General features: G+C 53.6%; 1 long non-coding RNA gene across 1 annotated transcript; it reads left to right on the plus strand.

Moving 5' to 3' along the window:
- The first annotated feature begins 318 nt into the window (after window positions 1-318).
- Window positions 319-12,277, plus strand: LOC140713134 (uncharacterized). Its single transcript, XR_012094990.1, has 3 exons — window positions 319-3,136; window positions 3,829-4,117; window positions 4,247-12,277. It is a non-coding gene; the product is annotated as an uncharacterized lncRNA (long non-coding RNA).
- Window positions 12,278-13,288: the final 1,011 nt, after the last annotated feature.

A 13,288-nucleotide genomic window follows, 5' to 3' on the forward strand; every position in this document is an offset into this window, starting at 1 on the left:
TGTGCTCCCTAATTGTGTACATTTCAAAGCCTTTACAACCTAGCTCAACCCCTCACGAAAAACCATAGCTTAGGAAGAACAAACTGTTCCAGAGGCTTCCATAGCTCCTTCCTCAGGTCTTTCTGGGTCCCAGTGAGTCTGGGGCTAGGACCGGGGGTCCCAGCAGCCACTGGAAAGGCCAGGGAGGTCAGGGGAATGAGTGACATGCGAAGGTCCTGGCCACAGCCTGACCCCATAAAGACTTTTGAGAGCAGAAATTAAAAAAAAAAAGACTTTGGCAGCTGCTATGAGTTTGGAATTTTGGGGAGTGTATGAGATGTCAAGTAAGAATTTTAAGGAGTGCTGCTGAGAATTTTGCTTGTATTTCCGCCTGAGTTTATGTGTGTGTCTTGGCAGAAAGAGAGAGAGCAGGGAGGCAGAGAGCGACATCAACAGAGAATTCAGTTATTTTTAAAACTTTTTTTTTGGCAGTGAGTCTGTTATTTGAATGTAACTTTAAACAAAGATTGAGCCACACGGAGCCTGGGATTCTGTTCAGGTTTTGCACCGTGACCAACGTCAGGACGCTGTTTTCCTTTTGATTTTCCTGGCTCCCCAGTGCGGTTAGCCACGGGGATCGCAGCTGTGTGTGTGTGGCAGTGCCTTCTCCTGTGGCTAAGCCCCAGCCTCTCCTACCCCTTCACCCAGGGTGTGCACCCTCGGGGCACAGTCAGCTCAGCTGCTGGCCCTGCAGGTGCCCCCAGAACCGTGCCACCCGGAGATGGAGTGCCTCAGGCCATGGCACGCTGCCTGGCCCATCCACTGCTGCTCCATCCGCCTCCACAGGACGTTCCAGCCAGATGCAAGTACAAGGAGTTCCCAAACACCCTTTGCACTCCCCAGTCTCCGCCTCTTTGCTCCTTTTGTTGACTCTGTCTTGAAAGTCCTGCCCTATTCCCTGACCCATGCGTGCTGCCTGCCCCTGAGGTCCAGCTTAACCCCTGCAAAAATGCACCTGAGTGCCCCCCCAATCTCCAGGAGGACCTGGTTGCCTGCCCCTCTGCCAGTGCCTTGTCTCTGCCTGCAGCCCTGTCTCTGTCTGTGGCCTTGTCTCTGTCTGTGGCCCTGTCTCTGTCTGTCTGTGGCCCTGTCTCTGTCTGTGGCCCTGTCTCTGTCTGTCTGTGGCCCTGTCTCTGTCTGTGGCCCTGTCTCTGTCTGTGGCCCTGTCTCTGTCTGGGCCTTGTCTCTGTCTGTGGCCCTGTCTCTGTCTGTGGCCCTGTCTCTGTCTGGGCCCTGCCTCTGTCTGGGCCCTGTCTCTGTCTGTGGCCCTGTCTCTGTCTGTGGCCTTGTCTCTGTCTGTGGCCCTGTCTCTGTCTGTGGCCTTGTCTCTGTCTGGGCCCTGTCTCTTTCTGGGCCCTGTCTCTTTCTGGGCCCTGTCTCTGTCTGTCTCTGTAGCTTTGTCTCTGTCTGTGGCCCTGTCTCTGTCTGGGCCTTGTCTCTGTTTGTGTCCCTGTCTCTGTTTGTGGCCCTGTCTCTGTCTGTGGCCCTGTCTCTGTCTGTGGCACTGTCTCTGTCTGGGCCCTGTCTCTGTCTGTCTCTGTAGCTTTGCCTCTGTCTGTGGCCCTGTCTCTGTGGCCTTTTCTCTGTCTGTGTTAGCCATGTATTCTGCGGTGTAGGACAGCACCATTTTCAGGTATAAGATCCTGTGGTCAGAAGGCACGCCCCTTTTTTGTGGAATCATCCCAGAGCCTTTCCTCTGTGGCATCAGGGCTTGTAGAGACCCCTCCAGTTGTGTGTGGAGGCCTCACTGATGGCATCGTGCCTTGCTTGTCCATATGGCCCCAGAGCCTGGCCCTTGAGGCCTTCGGAGCACATGTGGAGTAAACCTCTATCTTCAGGTCTCCCGGAGGGCAGGGCCTGAACGAAGCTGCTTGTGCGTGGGGACCCTTATTCCTCTCTTCCTCATACTTGCGCTTGGCGGAGTTTAAAGCTCATCCTTATGGGAAGGGATGGTGGTTCCTGTGTCACGAAAGCAGCTCAGAGTGTCGCCCATGGTGACTCAGCTGCAAACAAGGAGCAGGACGCAGCCTGGCAGCTTCCCTGCAAGGCACCCGCTCTCCCAAGCTCTGCACAGCCGCCTTACATGCCACAGAGGGGAATTCCATAGAATGGGGTCCATTTCAGGTTCTTGTTAGAGGTCCTTATTAATAAAGTCTTTAAAGGAATCTCGCAATCAAGAGTTGACAAAACCGCACATTTTGGATGGGTTGTGAACATCGTGGTGAGTCCTGGGGCTCAGAGAACCTGAAGTTCTCAGCACTTTTGGGCAGTCTTTCTGTGTGTTGCGATGAAAGGAAATGAGCGAGAAGGTAGAAGGGGACCCTGTCCCCAGGTTTGAGGCAATGCCTGTCCCCAGGAGGCAGAGGAGGCACCCGCAGAGGTGCCAGGCAGCACCAGTGCGTGGGGCTGTCAAGGAAGGCGGTGGCCTGCATGGCAGGGCTTTCTTTGCTGGCTGGGGATCTGCTCTGTGCAGGGAGAGGAACGGGTGCTGGAAGGATGCCTTGGGTGCGTGCTGTTTCTGGGTCAGATTGGCAGGCTCTGGCGAGTCTGGGGGGATGTCCCGGGATCTGAGTGACAGCGAGTTTGTCGTAGCTGAATTGAGCTTCACATTGTTTTTATTTGGTGTGACTCCTGGCTCCATTCGGGTGAGTTCCTGGGGCGGGGCTGGCGTGGCTCCATCTGCAGAGCGAGGACGCATTCAGGGAACTGCTGGGGCACCCTCACAGGCTCAGAGTTCTTGTCATTTCCATAACCCATCATCCAATTTTGCGGGGAGAGGGCATGTACTGGGGGTGGTACAGAGAGAAAAGTGTTTGGGTAGTAAAAATGCTTTTAAATGATGTATAATTCTTCTATTTGGTGGCCTTTTATAAACATGAAACAGCAATTTGCTGTGACGTTTATTAATAGGCTCTCTCCTCCATAATTTATTTTGTTTTTAAACCCTGCAGACCCCACCCCCAATTCCACAGAGTGTCAGGGCGGCTGCTGACTTCCTCAGGTGTTAGCGGCTGGGAGTGGAAGGAAGCTATTTTCCCATTCCCACTGAAACCTGGGTATCCTGACGGAGAAGAGTGGAAATGAACTGCTTTTGAAGGTGAGGGTGAGGGAGAAGGTTGCCCAGCCCGGGAAGGAACCCAGGCTGGTGGGGCCCATGAGCCCCTCAGTGGTGGGGCTGGTAGGGTGCGCGAGCTGGTGACATCAGCTGCCCGGCGTGCTTGTGTGCAGCAAGGCTGGGCTGGACACAGGGACCCCAAGCCTCAGGGATCTCCCCATTGCCTGAGGGGACCCCCGTGTCTCAAGGAACCCCCCATTGCCTGAGGGGACCCCCGTGTCTCAAGGAACCCCCCATTGCCTGAGGGGACCCCCATGTCTCAAGGAACCCCTTCTTGCCTGAAGGGACCCCGGGCCTCAGGTGCACACAAGCAGCAGGGCCCTGACTCACGGGTTCAGCTGGGTAACAGGGTGGGTTGGTGAGAAGGGCCTTTCCTGGATGCTTACCTCAGTTTTAGACCCTTGGTGGGGGACCCCATCCCCACTCTGGGGTGTCAGGGAAACCTCAGTTTTCATTAAGACAGAATTTCCCATGAGCTTTTACGAAATGTTGGTTGGAGTTGGACTTAGCTTGATTTAGATAAAATAAGCAACAGTGACATTGTCCCCTAAGATCGGCGATGCAAATTCCTGCCCACTGTGTTAATCTGACATAAACAGTTTTCCCAAAACAAAACAAAGTGTTGTCTGATGTCTGAGCACGTATTGAATTAAAACGAAGCCTTTAAACCACAGCGCACAGCATTGACAGAAGGCTGGATGCGGGGGAAGGCAAGAAGGCTGGATGCGGGGGAAGGCAGGGCTCAGGGAAAGCCACAGAGCAGCCAGGGCTGTCTTGGCCTTGAGTACTCACCGCCCCTGGAGGACGCAGCTCCGGTGCGGAGGCCCCGGGACCACACAGGCGCAGCCTCACTGAGGCAGAGCCCGGCCCGCTGGCTGGGAATCCCGGCCGCACCCATCACCAGCAATGTGACCTTGGGCAAACTGCCTGTCTTCCCTGTGCCTCGGTTTCCTCATCTGTGAGGTGAGTACTGACAACACCTAGGCTGGCATTAGTGGGAGGATTCCTAGATATATGTGTATACATGGACATTGCCTGGAAATATAGTAAGAAATATAGTGTTCACTTCTTTTTTGTTGTTGTTGCTATTAGGGACATTTGTACAGAAAAGCTACTGAGAAAACGTTCTGGAAGAAGGCTATTCTGATTTCTACTCATTTAGAAACGACACCTCTGGAAGGACGTGAGTCTGGCTATCCCTGAAGGCAGCTGCCTGTCTGTGCACAGCGGGCTGAGCTGTCAGGCCCCAGGGGTGCCCTGTTGGAGCGAGCAAGGACCCTCCCTCCCGTGCTAACCGGGCCTTCCTGGCGCTGGCCGGGCACACAGGCCACAAACATCTTCTCTTCAGACTTGATTTACGTTAGTGATTCCCTAAGGCCTGCCTCGATAGTGGGGTCACACTCTTGCCCCCAGGAGCCCAGCGCTGAGCCCCTGTGGAGTCTCCACTTCACACTCCCTGTCATCATCAGGATGCAATCAACTTTCAAACTTCCGCATCGCTCACATTGGTCCCATGCAGTGGACACCACGCCTAGACTCCCCCAGCCCGTTTCCAGCATCACTTCCCCGCCTCATTGTCAGTCTAACGAACACTCACCGCATTCACGACAGTGTTAGGCACAGTCAGACCTGGCCTCAGCTCCAGGGGTTGGCATTTCAGCTGGGAGGGCAGATGCCAGGCTGTTCATACCCAGTGGGATCACAGTGATGGTGAGTGGCTTGGCAGGTGCCCAGGGCCTGAGTGACCTCTGATGGAGTCTGGTGGTTGGAGGAAGGCTTGTGTGAGCTCACGATGCTAAGCGAAGATCTGTGGGATTAGTACGCGCTAACTGGGCGAGGGCAGGTGGCAACACGGAGCTGGAAGCTGCCTGGCAGGTGCTCCAGGCAGAAAGGCCAGGATGTGCTGAGCGCCCAGGGCAGGAAGGAGCAGGTGGTCTGTGGAACTGGGAAGGACTGGTGGGGCTGAAGCCGGGGAGGAAGGCGTTGTGTGCAATGAGCAGGGCCGAGACCCTGCAAGGCCCCATAGGCCTGTTACAGGTTCTGCTTTTATCCCAAAGCCCCGCCCCAGGAACTCACCTGGATGGAGCCGCGAGTCACATCAAATAAAAACAATGTGAAGCTCAATTCAGCTACGACAGACTCACTGTCACTCAGATCCCGGGACATCCCCCCAGACGCTCCAGAGCCTGCCAATCTGACCCAGAAACAGCGCGCACCCAAGGCATCCTTCCAGCACCCGTTCCTCTCCCTATGCAGAGCAGATCCCCAGCCAGCAAAGCCCTGCCATGCAGGCCACCGCCTTCCTTGACAGCCCCACACACGGCTGTCTCTCCCCCACCAAAAAACAGTTCGGATTCTGCACACACGCTCCTTAAAATCCCTTTATAACTTTATATTGCCACCAGGACAAAGTCTGAAGGCGTTACCTCGGCATTGGAGGTTGTGTAGCAACCTGGCCCTGGCCTCCTTCCTCAGCTCCGTGTCATTCTAAGTGGAGCCTGCTGTGGAGCAGACCCAGAGGCCAGCTGGAGTTGAGCGCACTGAGACAGAGGCACAGCACCCTGTGTGATTTAGAAAGTAGAGTCGTGAGTGAGCCGGGACCCAGGGGAAGGTCTGAGCGAGGAGTAGAAGAGGAGAGAGGGCTTTCCTGAGCAAGCGTCATCTGAGCTCAGCTCTAAGGACTGTGTGGGAGTTTCGTAGGTGCAGAACAGGTGGAAGGACCTGCCAGGTGGAGGTGATGGATGGATCAGAGGCACAGGTGGAAGGACCAGCCAGGTGGAGGTGATGGATGGATCAGAGGCACAGGTGGAAGGACCAGCCAGGTGGAGGTGATGGGTGTGTCGGGGCACAGGTGGAAGGACCTGCCAGGTGGAGGTGATGGAGAATCAGAGGCACAGGTGGAAGGACCAGCCAGGTGGAGGTGATGGGTGTGTCAGGGGCACAGGTGGAAGGACCTGCCAGGTGGAGGTGATGGAGAATCAGAGGCACAAGTGGAAGGACCAGCCAGGTGGAGGTGATGGGTGTGTCAGAGGCACAGGTGGAAGGACCTGCCAGGTGGAGGTGATGGATGGATCAGAGGCACAGGTGGAAGGACCAGCCAGGTGGAGGTGATGGAGAATCAGAGGCACAAGTGGAAGGACCAGCCAGGTGGAGGTGATGGGTGTGTCAGAGGCACAGGTGGAAGGACCTGCCAGGTGGAGGTGATGGATGGATCAGAGGCACAGGTGGAAGGACCAGCCAGGTGGAGGTGATGGGTGTGTCAGGGGCACAGGTGGAAGGACCTGCCAGGTGGAGGTGATGGGTGGATCAGAGGCACAGAGGCCGGCACACCCAGGCCGCGTGGTTCGGTGACTAGTACAACTGTGGCTCCCCTTAGAATGGGCTGTCAGCTCCCTTACGTATACCGGCGCTTGCATTTGATCATGTGCCCATATAGTATTCTTTTCTTCATATTTTCGTCTCTTGAAGTAGACTGTGGCTGCCTTTCAGGGGCTGTATCTTTTAATTCTCGGAATATGGCATAGAGTTAGGACAACCAAATTTTAAAGCCAAAAGCAGGGTGCTGTCTCTTCCACGTATGAGCTCTTTTCCAGCAGATGTTGAAGAAAATGGTCACTGTGTCCTAAAGGCCTCTCCTAGGCTTGGTCCGGGGCAGTCACATGGCCTCTGTGTGTAGTGAGTCTGACCTGTGTGACATCACGCGGGGCTGGAGTCCTCCTCCACGTCCATGCTGTGTGCAGCCACAATTGCGTGACTCTGGTTGCCGGTGGATAGCGTTTTTATTGTATCATTTTTCCAAAGAACGAGAAAGTAGCAAAACCATAGCATTATCGAGTGACTCACAACCTCCACGGCTCATTCTGAAGCTGGCAGCCCTGGGACCACTTTATGTGCTCAGTAGACAAAATGGGGACATTTTCACTCAAATGGCCAGTGAGCATCCAAATCCACTTCACGCCCATTGGAGTGAGCTGTCTACAGTCGCTGTCCAATAACCGTGGAGCCTGTTCTGACCGGGCCCGACCCCTGCCGGGACCCTGCTGAGTGCAACGCTGAGTCACTGAAGGCCTTGGTCAGCCTGGGCCACGCGTCCCTTCCTGAAGAGGTGAAATCCGTGGCCGGCAGCTCCCCAGAGAGAAAGGAAGGCAGTGCTGTGTGAATTCACGATTTCCAAGAGCCACCTTAGAAAAGTAAAAGGAAACAGAAAAAAATTCTTTTCCATAATGTGTTTTATTTAACCTAACACAACCAAAGTATTATTTCAACATTTCAACCCGTCAGTTTCAACCTTCAACCCTCATGCCCCGGGCGCCTGGGCCACTCTCACTCAGAAGACACATTGACCACAGAAGCTCTGCTCCTCTCCTCACGCCTCCTTCAAGGACTAAATCTAAGCTCCGACTTCACAGTCACTGTTTCCATTTCTCCTTCAGGGAGCTGGGAACAGCAGCTCAGTGGCCCTTGAAAAGGAGTTTCCCAGTTATGTCTCCTATGCCCAGAAACAATATGGCAGGTAACGTCTCCACGAGACTCAGCCTGGCTGGGGTCAAAGATACTTGAGTAAGGATAGCGGTGAACAGCCCTTGGAGGCAGCCCTTGGAGGGGTTCTGTGTGCGTATGTGTGTGTGTGTTTGTGCACACACACAAGCAATAGTACCGAGGCAGAGCTCCAGTAAACACTGATATCTGACAACCCTCATTGAAAATAAATCTGGGCCGGGCGCAGTGGCTCACACCTGTAATCCCAACACTTTGGGAGGCTGAGGCGGGAGGATCACCTGAGCTCAGGAGTTCGAGACCAACCTGACCAACATGGTGAAACCCCGTCTCTACTAAATATACAAAAATTAGGTGGGCATGGTGGTGGGCGTCTGTAATCCCAGCTACATGGGAGGTTGAGGCAGGAGAATCACTTGAACCTGGGAGGTGGGGGTTTCAGTGAGCTGAGATTGCATCACTGCAATCCAGCCTGGGTAACAGAGAGAGACTCCATCTCAAACAGACAAACAAACAAACAAAACAAAGCAAAATAAATCCAGTCTGGCCCAAAGACTGGCCACTGAGAGAGAATATGGCCATTAACCGCAGTCCATAAACCACTATCCCCTGCATTGCTTTACAGCAGGATGGCACACTTCCGCCCAGGATGACACACTTCCGCCCAGGATGACACACTTTCGCCTGGAATGACACACTTCCACACAGGATGACACACTTCCGCCCAGGATGGCACACTTCCACCCAGGATGGCACACTTCTGCCCGGGATGGCACACTTCTGCCCGGGATGGCACACTTCCGCCCAGGATGGCACACTTCTGCCCAGGATGACACACTTCCACCCGTGGGCCGAGTCCAGTCTGCTTTTGTAAATGAGCGTTAACAGCTGCAGCTACATTCATCCTCCATGCGTCCCTGGCTGCTTTCACTTTACAACAGCAGGCTGAGTCGTGGTGACAGAGACCTGGAGGCCTGCAGAGCCGAAGATACTTAGCATCCGGCCGCCCATCAGGAGAGCTTGCTGCTCGGGTTTAGCGGCCTGCCGTCTAGTTCAGAATGTTCTCTCGGGTCAGTTTTCCTGCATCTCCTCATGCACGGCCTGGCAGGACCTCGGCTGGACCTTGGCACCCCTCCCACCGCGTGCAGCTGCGTCTTGCTCTCATCCAGGTGGGCTCACATTCTTGACCCCCGAGCTCTCGGCCACCAGAGTGTTCCCGTGGCTCCCCAAGTAACCTGTACCTCCTTGGAGGATTACTGGAGGCCTTGTCTATGGTAGCCTGGGTCAGAATTTGCACATATGACTCAGCAAGCAGGGATGTCTTGGGAGTACAATAAAACTGTGTGTGTTGAGGTCAAGAATAAGGGCTCACTCCCCTAGCCTCAGGGAAGACTGTTGGCCTCCAGCCGTCCCTCTGAGGATGGTCCCTCCAGCTACTGCCTGGGCTTCAGAGAGCTGCCAGCCTCAGGCCTCAGCCCTTCCTGGGACAGCTGTGGACCACTATGGATCTGCCTGAAAGTCCTCGGCTCAGCCCTTTTGCCCCTCATGCCAGGACACAGCTCATGCCAGGACTTCCCGCTCCTTCTCAACCTTGTCACCTCCTCCCTCCAGATCCCCGCCCCACTCCCGTTTCTGGTTCAGCCCTGGCCTCTGGTGGTGTCTCCTCGGAGCTCTCTCTGTGGGTGGTCTTTCTGGCGGCTCCAGCAATTCCAGGGCCAGCCCGGGTGGTCATTGCTCCCTTCTGGCTGGCCGCTCCCTCGTCGTGGCTGCACTTTCCAGCCATAAGAAAGCCGCCAAGGGCTGGTCACATACCCACTTGGTAGGAGCTGGGAAGGTTGGGTGGTCACACACCACACACCCACTTGGTAGGAGCTGGGAAGGTTGGGTGGTCGCACACCGATTTGGGAGCCCAGGAGCAGTGAGGAATGTCGGGTTTCATGGATGAAAGTGACTGGAGTGCTGGCCAGGTCTCGCCCACTCCTGCTCGGAGGCTGCTGACCATGGGAGTGGTGCAGGGAGGGCCAGACTTCCTTCCTGATGAATCCAGATGAGGCTCCTGTCCATCAGATGAGGCTTCCTTCAGCCCCGCTGTGTTCACCCTGAGCTAGGAGGGTGTGGGGGGGCAGAGACTGACAAGATGCAGCTAGCTGGCAGCAGCACTGTCCCATAGAAATGCAATGCTTGTGTGAGTTTACGTTTCCAGGAGCCACCTTAAAAAGGTAAAAGGAAACAGATACAACTCATTTCAATAATGTATTTCATTTAACCTACTATATCCAAAGTATCATTTCAACATTTCAACCCATCAGTTTCAATATTTATCAACATAAACAATGGTTAGTGGGCAGCTTTCCCTTCCTGACGAGTGTGGGCCTCCTAGCACAGTGCATCTCTGTTGGCACAATCAGTTTTCCAGGTCACCATGGCCATGTGTGGTGGTGACTCCTGGACCAGAGTGAATAGCTGGGTCTCTTTGGCAGGGTGAGACAAGCAGCAGAAGGCAGGCAGGGAGCCTCGGCCGGGAATTCACAGAATTACTGACCACCCCCAGGAATTCCCAGACACCAGGACCTCCAGCCACTGCTGGGCCACTGTGCACCTGCAGCTGGATGAGGGGCAGGCGGGTGGTCCTGCTGGTCTTGGCCTGCTTGAGAACTGGCTGGTCACAGTCTAGACTCCCTCCCCATAGCCTCCAAGCCCCTTGGCTGGTGATATGGTTTGGCTGCGTCCCCACCCAAATCTCATCTTGAATTGTAACTCCCAGAATTCCCATGTGTCGTGGGAGGGATCCAGTGGGAGGTAATTGAACGACAGGGCAGGTCTTTCCCATGCTGTTCTCATGATAGTGAATAAATCTCACAAGATCTGTTGGTTTTATCAAGAGGAGTTGATAAGCTCTCTCTTTGCCTGTGCAAGTTCTCTCTTTGCCTGCTACCATCCATGTAAGACATGACTTGCTCCTCCTTGCCTTCTGCCATGATTGTGAGGCCTCCCCAGCCACGTGGAACTGTAAGTCCGTTAAACCTCTTTTTCTTTTCAGTCTTGAGTATGTCTTTATCAGCAGCATGAAAATGGACTAATCCAGCTGGCTCATGGGGGCCATGGGTTCTGCAGGTATAGAAGCAGACAGGGCTCCCTGTAGCCTGGCCCTGGCTTGAGTGCCCACACGCCTGCTGTATTTCAGCCAAGCAGGCCCCCTGTCTGCCTGCCATGCTAAGCACCTGCCATGCCTGCACATTGCCCACGGTTGGAGGTGGGGGCTCTATATGCCTCGGCTGACCTTGGATGGTAAGAGCATCGAAGGGCATGGAGAACTGAGGGTGCAGAGCTCAACTGTTGGGATGGTTCTACCTCAGGGACACTTGCTACTTCAAACCCCATGGAACAGAGGGCACGTGCCTGACTCTGCACCCAGCTCAGGCCATGGCTGTGCAGCACCCTCCCCAGGGTTTCTGTGCATGCACCCTCCTCCCCAGCTCAGCACCATGCAGCCCTGTGTCCTGTGGGTGCATTTCTCCTCAGTCCTCCCTGCAGGGGTGGGTTGCTGTCCCTCTCGGCAGCTGTCCTCGCCCCACACTGTGAAGCACCACACACGGACAGTCCCCACCACACCTTCCCTTCCAGAACCACCAGTGCACACAGCTCTGCCAGGGACAAGGGAGAAGTGAAGCAAAGATGTGGAAAAGCTGGAAGTTGGAGAGCACCCATCACCACTGGTGGCCGGCACTGTCTGTCCCTGCCACGTGAGCACCTTTCACATGGGCACGCCATCCCTGGGGGTTCATAGTGACATTTCTTTTTCCATCCACCCACCATCCATACACAGACACATGCATATACATTGCATAGACCTGTATATATAAATTGCATGTCTAAATCACACACACAGACACACACACAGACACATATATACATATTTCTCTTTTCATTATCTAAACCTCTCTTTTCCAAGCCTGAGACTTTTCTTCTGTGTAACTAACTAAGGGTCTGTTTAAGTGTTTTGTCAAACTTAAGATCATTCTCTTTCTAGAAAATTATGCTAGTAGAAATTCTCCTTTCTACTCTACCCACTCTGGTACCACAGAAATAAATACACCAAGTTTCTGCTTAAATTGCATGTTTGAGTTTCCTTCAAGCATAACAGGAGATGTTGCTGTGGCCTGGAGCAGTCACGTGGACTGGAGTTTGACACTGAAGCTCCACAAGGGAGAGGCGGTCTTGGCATGAGGCCTGGCACCCAGCAGGGATGGGATGAAGAGCTGCAAAAAGAATGAGTGAATGTGTGAATGAGGGAATGAGTGAATGTGTGAATGAGGGAATAAGTGAATGGATGAATGAGGGAATGAGGGAATGTGTGAATGAGGGAATGAGTGAATGTGTGAATGAGGGAATGAGTGAATGTGTGAATGAGGGAATAAGTGAATGCATGAATGAGGGAATGAGTGAATGTGTGAATGAGGGGATGAGTGAATGCATGAATGAGGGAATCCGTGGATGAGGAAATGAGGGAATGCACAAATGAGGGAATGAGGGAATGCATGGAGGAGGGAATGAGGAAATCCATAGATGAGGGAATGAGGGAACCTATGGATGAGGGAAAGAAGGAATGCATGGATGAGGGAATAAGGGAACCTATGGATGAGGGAATGAGGGAATGCATGGATGAGGGAATTAGGGAACCTATGGATGAGGGAAAGAAGGAATGCATGGATGAGGGAATAAGGGAACCTATGGATGAGGGAATGAAGGAATGCATGGATGAGGGAATTAGGGAACCTATGGATGAGGGAATGAGGGAATGCATGGATGAGGGAATGAGGGAATGCATGGATGAGGGAATGAGGAAATCCATGAATGAGGGAATGAGGGGATACATGGATGAGGGAATGAGGGAATCTATGGATGAGGGAATAAGGGAATGCATGGATGAGGGAATGAGGGAATGCATGAATGAGGGAATGAAGGAATGTATGAATGAGGGAATGCATGAATGAGGGAATGGGATCCAGAGTGCAGAGGGATGTGGAGCAAGACAGGAGGGCAGAAGTAAGATTGTACCCATGCAGTTTTAGAGTGGCAGCTGCTGCCATCTACGGTTATGGTCTGCCAGGCCCCTGCAAGCGGATGATGCTCTGAGCACACGAAATCTCCCCTTCCTTTGCACACTTCCTTCACAGCCTTAGAAATCCTGTTGCTGCTTCAATGCCTCCCCACTATGAACTCTGCCTTATATTTGCAACCTCTCCAGAGCCTTAATTCATTATTCATGCTGCTTATGGATGGACTTAAAATTAAATGAACTAATTTCAACTGTTCACCTCAGTCAGAAACTTTACAATGACAAGCAGAAATTGGAATGGCTGGTCCATGTGGGGCTGGCCTGGCTCTGCCTGGCCTGCATGCATGGGCCTGACTGTGACTTGCTCTGCCCTGCCGGGTCCAGTCCTGCCTTGGGGAACCTGCACAGTAATGCTTGTGTATTCCTCTCTTCGACAGTGGTTTTAATGGTTGCAGTAAATTCCTCATTCTGACTCTAATAAGGGCCAAGAATACAGAAGCCCAATGGATCCAAAGTACTCCAAAAAGCGAGGATGGCAGGAACCACAGCTGACATCTGGAATTCAGCCCGCATGCCAG

This window comes from Chlorocebus sabaeus, chromosome 13 (genome assembly GCF_047675955.1).
Source record: "Chlorocebus sabaeus isolate Y175 chromosome 13, mChlSab1.0.hap1, whole genome shotgun sequence".
Taxonomy (NCBI): domain Eukaryota; kingdom Metazoa; phylum Chordata; class Mammalia; order Primates; family Cercopithecidae; genus Chlorocebus; species Chlorocebus sabaeus.